At 28.6% G+C, this 13,143-nt stretch overlaps 1 pseudogene; it reads right to left on the bottom strand.

The window, feature by feature from the left end:
- Positions 1-3,857: 3,857 nt before the first annotated feature.
- LOC112697155 (glutaredoxin-C1-like) lies at positions 3,858-4,907 on the bottom strand (annotated as a pseudogene).
- Between the last annotated feature and the right edge of the window lie 8,236 nt (positions 4,908-13,143).

Below are 13,143 nucleotides of genomic sequence, written 5' to 3'. Positions count from 1 at the left end.
GATCTGTTGAAATTTATGTGACAATATTAATACACAGTCCAAGATTGTCATGTCACATGATGACAATGTTAGCGTATGAGTATGATTGAAAAAACTGCTAACATAATAATACTTGACAGATATGTTTAGGTTTTAAGTTTTAGATACAGTTAAAACTAGTGTGACAATATTAATACACGAAGTCTAGGATTGTGATGTCACATGATGACAATATCTAGTGTATGAATATGATAGAAAAAACTGCTACCATGGCAATACTTGATGAATATATTTAGGTTTTAAGATTTAAATAATGTTAAAATTAGTGCAAAAATATTAATACACGAAGTCTAATATTGTTATGTCACATGATAACAATATCAGTGTATCACGTATGATTGAAAAAATTGTTGACATGGTAATACTTGATGTATATGTTTAAGTTTTAAGATTTAGATAGAGTTAAAAGTTAAAACTAGTGTTAACAATATTAATACACCAAGTCTAGTATTGTTATGTCCCATGATGATAATATTGGTGTATGAGTATGATTGAAAAAGCTACTAATATAGCAATATTTGATTAATATGTTTAGGTTTTAAAATTTAGATAGAGTTAAAAACTAATGTGACAATATTAATACACGAAGCCTTGTATTATCATGTCACATGATGACAATATCAGTGTATAAATATGATTGAAAAAACTGCTAACATAAAAATATTTGATTAATATGTTTAGGTTTTAAAATTCACATAAAGTTAAAACTAGTGTATAATATTAATACACAAAGGGCTTTTTTATACAAATAAATATATAAAAATGATTATTTCTCTAAATAAGCACGAAGAAAAATGGTCACCAACATGCAAAGGGTCATTTCACTACTAACGCTTACGAAATGAAAATATCTCTCATGGCGGCCGCAAAATGGGTAATGGATAGTTGACACTCTAACGCACGCAAAATAGACAGTGATGATAAATAGTAATAAAGAAAGTATAGGAAAACAATATATAATATGAACAACGATTTAAAAAAAGAAGGTAAATTTGAATTTAAAATTCAAATTCTTAATTAATTAAATAATTATTAACAAATTTTATGAGGAAAGAAAGTAGTACTCCTTTTCTTTATTCATCTCCTTCTTCTCCTCTCACCTAATCCTCAAGCCCCTTTCTCCCTCTCTTTTTTAGTCCAATGGGCTGTTCACTCCTCTTTCTACTCGCGGCCTTCCTCGCCGTCCTTGTCTTCGCCATCTGAGACCCCGACAGAGAAGTTATGCACCTTCCTTCCGAAGCTTCCAGATTCTTCAAGCGCCTTCTGACAACGGCGACAACGTGGAGGAAGGAACTTGCTGGGCCATTTTAATCGCTGGTTCCAATGGCTACTGAAATTACAAACATCAGGTTCCGTCATTCTTATATTTTCGTTCTTTCAAGCTTTATTTTTTTTTCCTTTTTATGCTTTTCTTTCCTCAACGTTTTTTCTTGTTAGTATTTTGTTCCTTCTTTGTTTGATTGTTTAGTATAAAATTGATTAACTGTTGTTGGATATTCATTTTATTAGGTATGTGGATGTTTATTTTTCATTCTAAATTTGATGTTTATTTAATTTGGATTGGATTTAAGTAGATATAATAAAATTTAATAGATCTTCATTTTACTAGGTATTGGGATTATTATTTTCATTCTAAACTGACGGTTTTGATAGAGAAAAAGCTTGGCAGCGTTGAAACTGGCTAGTGAGGGAAAGACCAATAGCGGAGTGAGGGTTTGGAAAGAGGTATGCAATGGTAAAAAGGTTAAAGTGTAAAATGTGAAAGTAGAATTCTTTGGTGGATAATTTATGATGGACTAATTTTTTTTTATTTTCTATGGGTCAAAAGTGCAACCTATTATTCACATTGTTCAAATTCTTGGTTGTCTACCTAATAGAGTCGATGATGATGATGATAATAATAATAATAATAATAATAATAATAATAATAAAATTACAACAAAATAAAATATCACTACAAAATATATTGACATTTTTAATTAAATGTGTAAAAATATAATACTCATCTATCCGATTAAGAATTTTCTCGACATTTGTTTAACTCGTTAGTATCCCTTCACCTTTATCAAATTATTCTAACAGTGAAATTTTTTAGAAATGTTGTAACCCTTCCTTCTGCGTGTAAGCCTCTTGGTCCCTTCCATCATGTAAATAGGGTAAATTATAGAAGTGTTTGAATTTTTGTTATTTTACTTTTATTTTTAGTCTTCTATTTTAATAATTTAATAAAAAACAAAAAATAAAAATAAAAAAAACATCTTTCCAGTATTTGATTTTTTTTATTTTTTAATATATTTTTTTTACTTTTAAAATCTTATTAAAAAAATAAAAATATTAATTGTAATGATCAATTAAATAGCATGTTCATTATCTACCATTTTTAATTGATCATTGCAGTTAGCATGTCTACCATACTTACTGCTCATTCAAAATTTCATGATTTTTTTGCATTATATTTTGTATGAATTTACATTATAATATCACTCGTATTTTGATAATGTTACTCATTCAAAAAATCTTAATCGATAGATGAACATCATATTTTTGCACATCTAATTGAAGATGTGAATATATTTTGTAGTGATATTTTATTTTGTTAAAATTTAAATATTATTATTATTATTTTAAATTATTATTATTCAGCACGGTTATTATTACTATTGTAGTTATAATTATTTACTATTATTATTATTAAAATAAATAAAATAAAACATTAAGAATAAAATTTAAAAATAAATATTAAAAACAAAAATCATTTTTTTCTCCCTCTATATATATATATATATATTATTTAAAATTTTAGTTTTATTTATTTATTTTATTAACTTAAATTACTTCTAATTTTAAATAAAAACATAAAATTAATTTTGTAAAATCAACATAGTTTATGATTATAATTCAAACACTACAAATACACAATACCAGTCAATTTTAATTTAGTACTATTTGGAGTGATACATAAAGATATTTAAAAGAATATTCATGTAAAGAGGATAATTAAAATATAAATATATAATATCAAATAATTTAATTAAATATGTCAAATTATTAAATTATATAATTGTTCTTAATTATTATTTTTATATAAATACTTTCTTAATTATTTCCAAGTGAATAGTCCCTTTAGTAATTACCTTTTTATTGATTATTTCATTAGTAAGTTTATATGGTCATATAATTATTTTTTATTGATTATTCTATTAGTACGTATGAAAGTAGTCAAATTTTTGTTAATTTTACCATTGGAATATTAAATATTTGCTCAAGCAATTTTTTTACTGCCCATGTACAAATAAGCAAAACTCTTGTTATTGTGAGACCGAAAAGGATACTAATGTCATTTCAATATTCAAAGAAAGCATGCTGAAAAAAAATGCTTGGTAATTGGTAATAAAGATTCGTGGCGAAACATGGGAGACAAGGAAAGCGACAACTATGTGTGGACACGACTTCGTTTTTCCCTGTACCGTCAATACTTTTTTTTTTCACTCATTGGTCATTCTTCTTCAACATAACATAATTTGAGCAGTTACAATTTTCTTTCCTTTAATGCCATTTCTAGATGAAAAATGTTATTCCACAACTATAAAATAAATAATTATCCAATAACTTATTTTGTGAGATAAAATATTAAAATATGAATTTTCATTTTTTTCCCTTAAAGCAGGTTAATTCCTCTCTTGAAATAAGTCATTGAATGATGTAATTATCTATAGCTTAGGTCTCTTTAGACAAGGCAAAGACAAAATAAAAAAGGGTGAAAGTATAAGTAAAACAGAACAAAAAAACAGAAAAATTCATGAGCAAAAACAGTAAAATTAGCTCTCAATCATTCTTTTCATATTCCTCATATCATTCTTTACAAAGGAGGGAGCTCCAAAAGCAAGCAAACCATGACAAACCAAAATATAACTTAACAAGCAAGACCAAAACGACAAAAAGAACAAAAATAAAACAAAAAGAGAAAAAAATTGCTGCTGAAGAATTAACAAAGTCAGTAGTAATAATAATAAGTGCCTTCCAAAATGGAATGGGGAAGAGACTCACAAAAGACCACTTCTCTTCCTCAAACCGTTGCCTTTTGCTATATGCATTAGTAGTAATAGTAGCTTCTAGAAGTAATAGTAGTAGTAGTGAAGAAGATGACTCATTGATCTGAAATCCCAAATTAAAAGGTGGGTATTAATTTAAAAATGAAAAATGAAATTTCAAAGCCAAAGGGCACCAGCTTCTTTGAGAAGAGGGACCAAAGTGCCATTGATATGGCAGGCCATGACCCTGTCCATGGTACCAATAAGCTTTCCACCGATAAGACAGGGACGACGGACGAGGTACCCAGGAGCCTGATGAGAGCCCTCTCGAGATCTTTCCCGAGAGGGTCCTCGTCAAGCTCATGGACGGCGGGATTAACTCCCATGCCGCAGAAGAGGCGCTTGATGGCGTGGCACATGCAGCAGCTGCTTATGCTGAATATCACCACCGCGTTCTCCGACGCCAGCCTCTCTATCCGCTCCAGCGGGTCCACTCCCACACCCACCATTCCGTTGTTCCTGCTTGCTGCCACATAGTTCCCCCACGAGGCCGTTTGGTAGTGCATTATCACAATGTCACAAGCTAAGGTTTTGTTTGTGTGGAAGCAAAAATAACAAAGCAAGGGAAAGTTGAATGTGGTAATGTGATGGATTATAGAAGAAGAAGAACAACAAGAAGAAGAATGTAATGAGAATATATGATGAGTTGGTTGGTGTTGTGTTTGGTACTTTGGTGGAGGGGGAGAGGAGAGGGGTGATATTTATAGAGGTTGAATTTTGGGGATATGTAAAATAAAGAAATTAATTAATTTAAGGGAGAGAATATCTCACACACAGGATCACATCTTAGGGAGTGTGACTGCTTCAGTGGATCATGTTGTTGTTTGTTTATAGTATTCTAATTCCCTTTGCTTCTTAATAATATATAAATAAATCATGGATGGGAGTGTGCTACTGTGCTTGCTGGCTTCTTTTTCTCTTATTATTATTGTTACTATATTAGAAATTTCTATACGTAATGTTTGGGAGAGGTAATAATAAACAAGAATAATAATGACCAATTGTGTTTATTTGCTTAAGGTTGAAACAGGCAATAGTTCCCCGGGGGGATGATTATGTTATGTAATAAGGGTATTGTCAATAATTCTCTTTATCTGCGTATGAGATATATATTGAGATCGAAAAAGAAACTAAATCAATTATCAACACAAAAATTAATTATTAAATATTTAGTATAAAGAATATATATTTAATAAAATTTAATTTTAATACACTGTTAATATAAAATAATTATATATATATATATATATTTAATTACGTAATACTAAATTAAAGAAAATAATTATATTTTACATTAAATATATAAATATTTATCTAAAAAAATAAATATAATTATAAGACTGTGTAAAATATTTTATACTATCAATATATCAAGATTTAATTATGTTTAATATTCAGAGAAAAACTTAATTATATTATTATAAAATTATATAATTATTATACTATGACAAAACAATTAGTTTATGGTAAATTATTAATTATTCTAACTATTTATTATTTAATTTAAAATAATATATAAATACATAAAATAAATTAATACGTATCCAACGCTAGTAGCAGCGATGTCTAGTGTGTAGGGGTAGTATAATTATTAATTAAGAAGAAGTATACTACATTAACTATAGATGAGGTATTACTATATATTAATTATTGAGGCTAGAATATTAATGAAGGGTGGTAGCATTATTAGAAGGTTGAGAAGAACTAAAAGAGGGAGGAAGAGAGGGGAGACAAGGAGGGCAGGCTTTTACAGGAGAGAGTTGTTGGGCAATAGACGGCTGAATCCGTCCTTCTTGTCGGTCGCCAGTAAGACGCTTCAAAAAGCCATGTATTTTTTCAACTGGCCAACGCCATCACAACAACCCTCATCTCTGCCCCTTATTATTATTTAGAGCAAAGTTTTAAATAAACTATGAGAATTTATATTTTAAAGAGGTTAGTTCTTAAAAAAAATATCAATAAAGTTTTTAAAATAATAAATGTGAATAAATTTGTTTAAATTAAGATTTTTCATTTTAATTATAAGAACTAATTTAAAAATAATGTGTTCATATTTGTTATCTTAAAAAATTTTATTGATATTTAACTTTAAAAATTAATTTGTCCAAAGTGTAAATCTTCAAAAATTTATTTGTCACTTTATTTTATTATTTATGTTCTTTTTGTATTTTTTGTTTTCTTTAATTTTTTAATTATTTTATTCATTGGTTTTTATAATTTTATTCATTTTTTATTTAATTTTTTTAATTTAAAAAGTTATAATTAAATTTTTATATTAGATAAAATGTTTTAATTATGTCATTTCTAATATTTTTATCACAAATATATTTTTTTAAATAGAATAAACTATCGTCACTATCTGGGAATATTCAAAACACAAACAAATAATTTTGTACCTATAAAAGATGAGTTTCAATTGACAAAAATACTCTAAACTTAAAATATTATCCAAAATTCTAAAATTATCTCTCCTAACCTAACCTATCTTATCCCTAATCAATAACCCTTTACCATTGACACTTGAATCTTCCTCAATTAACTCTCATCTTAGCTACTATCATTATTATTACCACTACTACCATTACCACCCAAAGCTACTCGTGGTGCTAGTGAAGTCTTTGTTTTGTCTCTTACTCGAGTTGAGGGAGAGACCAAAATCGTCGAACACTACAAGAAAGTCATCAGATACCGTCAAATTTATTGGCGAATTTACCAAAAAAAATCACCAATAACCTGTTTTTCATCTAAATTCGACAGTATAAACCTTGCCGGTAATTATTTACTGGTGGATTTTTTCGTCCGCTGCTAATTACCAGCGAATGTAAAATTTTAATTGCGACAGTCACAAGCTCTTGATATTAAAAGAGCAATTATTTACTTAACATTTATAATGAACCAAGGATAAATGATTTATTTCACATTTAAAAACATAAATTTAAACATCCAATCTAGGAACATGTTAAGATCAATTATACCATATGAACTACAAGTCTACAACAAAAAAATATAACTTGTATATACCAAAAATAATTATATTACATCAATTTCTAAGTCATGTTATGTTACTATCACTAAGCATTCTATTAGAAAAATCATCATAACTAGCAATCTAAGATTATACATAAAAAAGAAACTTGAAATATTTTTAGCAAGTTGTCAAAAACAACAACAAGACATTACATTATACAATCTAATGATACACAAGAACAAGCTCAATGTTTATTGCATCAAACAGTCAAAATTGTTTCATAATAAGCAAGTATTACTCATTTGAACGTTAAAACAGCAATTACTTTAGTAAGATTTTGCAATTCGTCATCGGAAAATTTCAAGAAACGCCACAGCAACATCTTATTACTTTAGCTGACACAATTTATTAGCGCCATATTAGAAGAATGCATGATTATTCAACCTAGCTACTAATTCACTGGATCAAAGGTTCAACCATAGTTCAATTGGAATAACCGAATTATAATAAAATATAAATAAACACACAAAACATAATTATATTCTAATATAAACCTTAAAATCTCATCTAAATTAAAAATTCTACATCAACCAAAGTGTTATATAATCTCATCCAAGTCCGCACAAGTCAAATAACAAAAAAAATATCCAAACAAAATTAATAAGTAGGCAGCAATTAGTATGCAAATAAATAATAGCTAGAACAACAAGTATGCAACAAGAACAATAACAGGTAGGCAAATAAATTCAATAACTACATAGCGACAAATTTAATAACACCTAACAGAAAATTAGCGAAAGAATTATTAGCAAAAAATGAACAATTATTAGCAAAAAATTTAACAAATCAACAAGAACAATGACAACAATAGCAACAATCACTAACAAATCAACAAGAATCATAACAGCAATAATTATGAGAACTGAACAATTATTAGCAAAAAAATAAAGTAATCAAGAACAATAACAACAACTAAATCCAATAACTACAAGAACTGAACATCTATGCAACAAAAACATAACAATTAACAAGAAGAATTAGCAACAAGAAGAATTAGCAACAAGAAGAACAACTAACAGAGGCTAAAAGCGATGGCAGACGAGAGGTAGAAGACGACGGCAGAGCTCACAGAGTGGTAGACAGAAGAACTCGCAGCTTCAAGCTCTGGGAGAGGAAGGGGACACATAGTTGGAGAGGGCAAAAAGGGGTTATGGCAAAAGCGATTAGGGTTTTTCATTAAAAAAAATGAAAACAAGATGGAATAGGGAGTGGAATGAGGGCAACCTACCTGAACGACGGGAGAGAGACACAACTCCAGCGATAGAGGGAGTAAAAGCGGCAGCTCTTCCAACGGTAGCGGAGACAGAGGGAGCAACTCCGTTTGAGGCAACAAAACACGACACAGGTGACTTGACACAGACTTTGGAGGAGAATGGAGGTGGGCAGCACTGGTGGAGGGTGGCCAGAGGGATTGTCGGAGATAGTTGCAAGGAGAAAGATGAGAAAGGAGAATGGAGGAGAGAGAAGGGTGTTCTCGAAAATGAAAAGAGAGGGCCGCACATTTTGAATTTAGATCATGTTTACTGTCAGATTTACCGGCGGATAAATTCGAACAGTAATGCACTGCGAATGACCAAAACACAGTGTTCCTTTAATTGAGCTTTGCCAACGGATAAATCCGATGATAAATCCCACAGTAATCTGGTTGCCAATGTTTCTTGTTTTTTCTCCAAATAATACTGGCAGATTTACTGTTAGAAAATCTAATCTGACAGTAACTTTTTTACCTAATAAATTTATTGCCAAATCTGTCGCTAATGTCCGACGCTAAATCTAACAGTAAATCTGACGGTATTTAACATTTTTTTGTAGTGGAGGCCATATCAAATCCATTGGCCCTTAAGCATGCCCTTTAGACTTTTAAAGTGCTCAGTACAAGCTCTCAAGCATAGATAATTGATGTTTTCACATCCGAAGGAAAGCTAATCAATAGCAGGTACTCAAGGACTTTGTGATAGTTCATTTTATGCACCACAAATTTTGAATTATATTATATTTTAATTTAGTAAAGTTATGCTATAGTGGCTATTTTTGAAGAAAAAAAACTCCTAAAAACTTAAAAAATTGTGCTGTAGTTGCCGGTGCTAGATGATGAGCGGAAATTAAAACTCACGGATACCGGCAAGTGCACTAGATCGCACAAGTAATGCCACAGTAAGTAAATATCGTTCTCATGAGAATTAGATGATTAAACAAGCAAATATCAGATTAAAAACCTAATTAGATTAATTACCCCTGTTGATGATCAAAGAGGGGAATAGAAAATCTTGGAATCCTACTGAGAATCTTGAGAATGCTTGAATGCTTCAAATAGTGGATCTTGAATATTGATTGAGAGAAGACAATGGTGATGAGAGTCAACAGCTTTGGAGATGCTTATGCTCTTAGGATAACCAATCTTGTTTATTTATTTTAAAGTTTGCAAAGATTTTTCACGACAAAACTTTTAGTAACTGATTTCCAATTTCTTGGCTCCTTAGTTTCTCAAGCACTAATTAGGAGTCATTTTAATTAGTCATGAGATTAAGTACAAAAACTGATTTTTTTATTCAAATAAGATTTAAAAGTAGTCCTTAGGTTGAATTATATGTCACGTATTCAAACTAGTCCTATCCAGTTAAAGCTTAAAAGAAAACATAATTTTCAAAAGTTGTTCTAATTCGAATTATATGTCACTTATTCAAAATTAGAGTGATTGAAAATCATATATGTGCCACACACTAATTGAACCATTATTCCTAGCTGAATTCAAATAGTCATGTGAAAGAGTTTTCAAAACTTTGATTCAAATATCAAATTTTCTAATTATAATACAAAAATCCAAAAAGAATTAGCTTACCTTCCAATTCACTTATTCGAATAAAGAACAAATAACTCAATCATGAAATAAATTAACGCAAGACTTCAAAATAAAATAAAAGTAGATTAATTATCGATAAAAAATATAAACAGAGCTCCTAACCCTTTGACAGAGAATTAGTTACAAATGAGAAAGTAAGAAAAACAAGAAGAAGAGAAGTAGTCCGTGGACTTGATGATCTCCTCTGTGAGCTATACTCACTTATTTATAGCCTAAATTCTAGAATTCAAATTCAAAACAAATAAGCTTATCTTTAGGAGAGATAAACTAACTACTTATCTTCTGGAGAGAAAGATAAACAATTGGCTTTAATGCAAATTTTAAAACAATAATTCAAATCAAATCCTAACAGCCAAATCTCTTATGTTTTTAGAGAGAATTAATAACTAATCTTCTAAATCTTCAATTCTTTTGAATGTGATTGAGGCTTTTGATGATATGAATAATTAAGCTTGGGCTTTGATTGTTGCATCCTAAGAGTTGGAACACACCGGGCTTGCATTTTGAGTTGTCTAGGGCGTTGTTTTATTGTATTCCAAAGATGATGGTGGTACATGGCTGAAACTAAATGTCCACTATAGACATATGCATATCATTCTAAAACTCTCGAAGTTAGCTTTCTAACACAAATAAAACTGCCTCATTTGAATCTCAATAACTCAAGTTATGACCGATACAGAGCAAAAAGGTTAGAGCTCGTGGACATGTACACCGGGCATATGTGTTTTGGACTCTAGTTTCCTTCCCTTTGGGCACACTTTTGTTCCTTAGGCTATGCTTCTTGGGCCATGCTTTTATTTCCTTTGTGCTTTCTTTGTAAAAAAGCATTGACTCTTGCTACTTTTTAAGCTCAAAACTCTTGAAAATATAAAAACACTATCGCAACTCTAAATATTTGATTATTTATTAAATTTTATTAGAAATTATAATAAATTTAATTAAAAACCTAAAAAAATAAAAAAATCTTAAAAATTGCTTAAGATGATGTGTTATCACTAGACAAAGGAAAATGCTAAGAATGAGAAAATAATGGCCGAGTCGATTTGGAGAATGGTTCTTTTTATTTCAAGAACATTCTGGAGAATGTTAAGCTATTTGGTACTGAAATAGTAAGTAGTGAATCAAATTTACTTCAGAACATCTTTTTAACAATTGAAAAAAAAAAAAAGAAAATTGACGGCGATACTAATGGAAATGCTAAACAAAGTTAGGATGAGGAAGGATTTTCTAACATCTTTATCCTCTAGAATTTGCTGTGATGGTAGTTAGGGTGGTAGTTAGAATTAGAATTGGATGAGGAAGAACTTGGGTAGTAAAGTAAGAAAGGTTGAGAATTAGGGATATGATAAGTTACGCCAGGATGAATAATTTAAAAAATTTTGATTTTTTTTAAAATATGGGCATTTTTATCAACCGAAACCCATCTTCTATGGATACAAAATTATTTTTATTTTTTCGTGAGTAGATTTGTCAGTATTCTAAATATTCATAAGTAAAAATGATAGTTTAACTTTTTAAAATATTTATTTTAATGTTTGATAAAGATGAATTATAAAATATTCTCAAAACAAATATTTTAAATTAATGTATTTTTCTAAAAAATAACAACTATATTTAATTATAAATTTTAATTTATCTAATATAAAAATTGAATTACAGACTTTTAAATAATAAAAACTTAATTAAAAAATTGATGAATTTATTGTCTGAATAATTAAACATTTTCAAATTCATACCCTTGCTTTTTTAAATTTTGGTTATTTGGTTATTTTCGGTTGGATAATATTAATTACTTCTATCCTACATACGTACATTGTAAAGAAAGCATGCACGATAATTATATTAGAGATATAACTATTTATGTATATCCTTTTATCAGTTTAAGTTTATAAAAAAAAAGTAGTATCATGATATAGTATCAGAGATTTTATAATTAAAAGATCTAGAATTCGATCCTTATTATCTTGTAAAAGAGAAAAAAATAGCATAAGATAAAAAAAATCTAGAATTTTTTTGTTTTAAAACAAAAAAATCATTAATTCCCATAACAAATTATTCTCTCATTATATTCCGAAATATTTTTTTTAATGGAGGTTGCAATAAGTTCGCCCAACACATCCGCGAATTTGTGAGTATTAGGCAAAGTTCACCTAAGTCGACGACAAATTCTGTGAAATTTTGAAGTTTGCCCACATGTTTAGTGAAATTCTTAAGCAAGTTCGCCCAATTGTATAAAGATGTAGTTCCCTCATTTCATTCGCAACAAGCCAATAACCAAATTCATTTTCAACTCTCTTCACTCTTAACTTTTATTCTCCTTTCTTCTCAATCGAATAATCTCACATCAACTTTTAAGTAAATTTTCTAAACTATTTCTTTTATTTTTAAATTATTTTTTTGTTATGTTATTTATTTAATCTTTTTATTTAAATTTAGAGTAGATATTTTATAGAAATTAGTGGTAATTATTAATATAGAGATAATGATTTAGAGTTAATTATTTAAAAATATAGAGATAATTATTTAAAAAAATTATTTAGATGTCATTATTAAGTATTAGAGATATTTTGTTAATTATTTAAATTTGTTATGTAGATTTAATAAGTTCTGATTTTTGTATTTTTTATTTTTAATTATTTAGAGGTATTAATATTAATTATTTAAGTATTTATAGTAAATTTTTGTATTTTTTTAAATTATTTAGAGTTATTGGTATTAATTATTGATATTATTTTTTATCTTTTAGTTATTTAAGTATTTAGAGTTATTGTTAGTCGTAAAATAGTTGAAAATTTAATTTTAAATATTTTATTTTAGTTATTTTGATGTAACAAAATTTGTTAGGCTACAAGGACGTTCTCTATAAATTATATGAGGCGGAGTACATTGTTGGAAGATTTAGGCAATTAGTGTAACGTTTAAGTTATGTCTTTAATGAATATAACTTTTTTATTATTTTGAAAATGAATTTTATATAAGTTTTTTAGCCTAATAAGGTGTTAAGAAAACGATGAAATTTACTGGCAAGACCTAGTGAGCATACCAAGATATACTTCAAACGTGTTGGTTTCGAGCATGTATGTGACTTACATGGTTGAGTCGGACTATGATTGGTTTCTGCGTTG

The sequence above is a fragment of the Arachis hypogaea genome, chromosome 6 (assembly GCF_003086295.3).
Source record: "Arachis hypogaea cultivar Tifrunner chromosome 6, arahy.Tifrunner.gnm2.J5K5, whole genome shotgun sequence".
Classification (NCBI taxonomy): Eukaryota; Viridiplantae; Streptophyta; class Magnoliopsida; order Fabales; family Fabaceae; genus Arachis; species Arachis hypogaea.
Note: the sequence above shows the minus strand (reverse complement) of the source record. Positions and strands in the feature narration are given on the sequence as shown.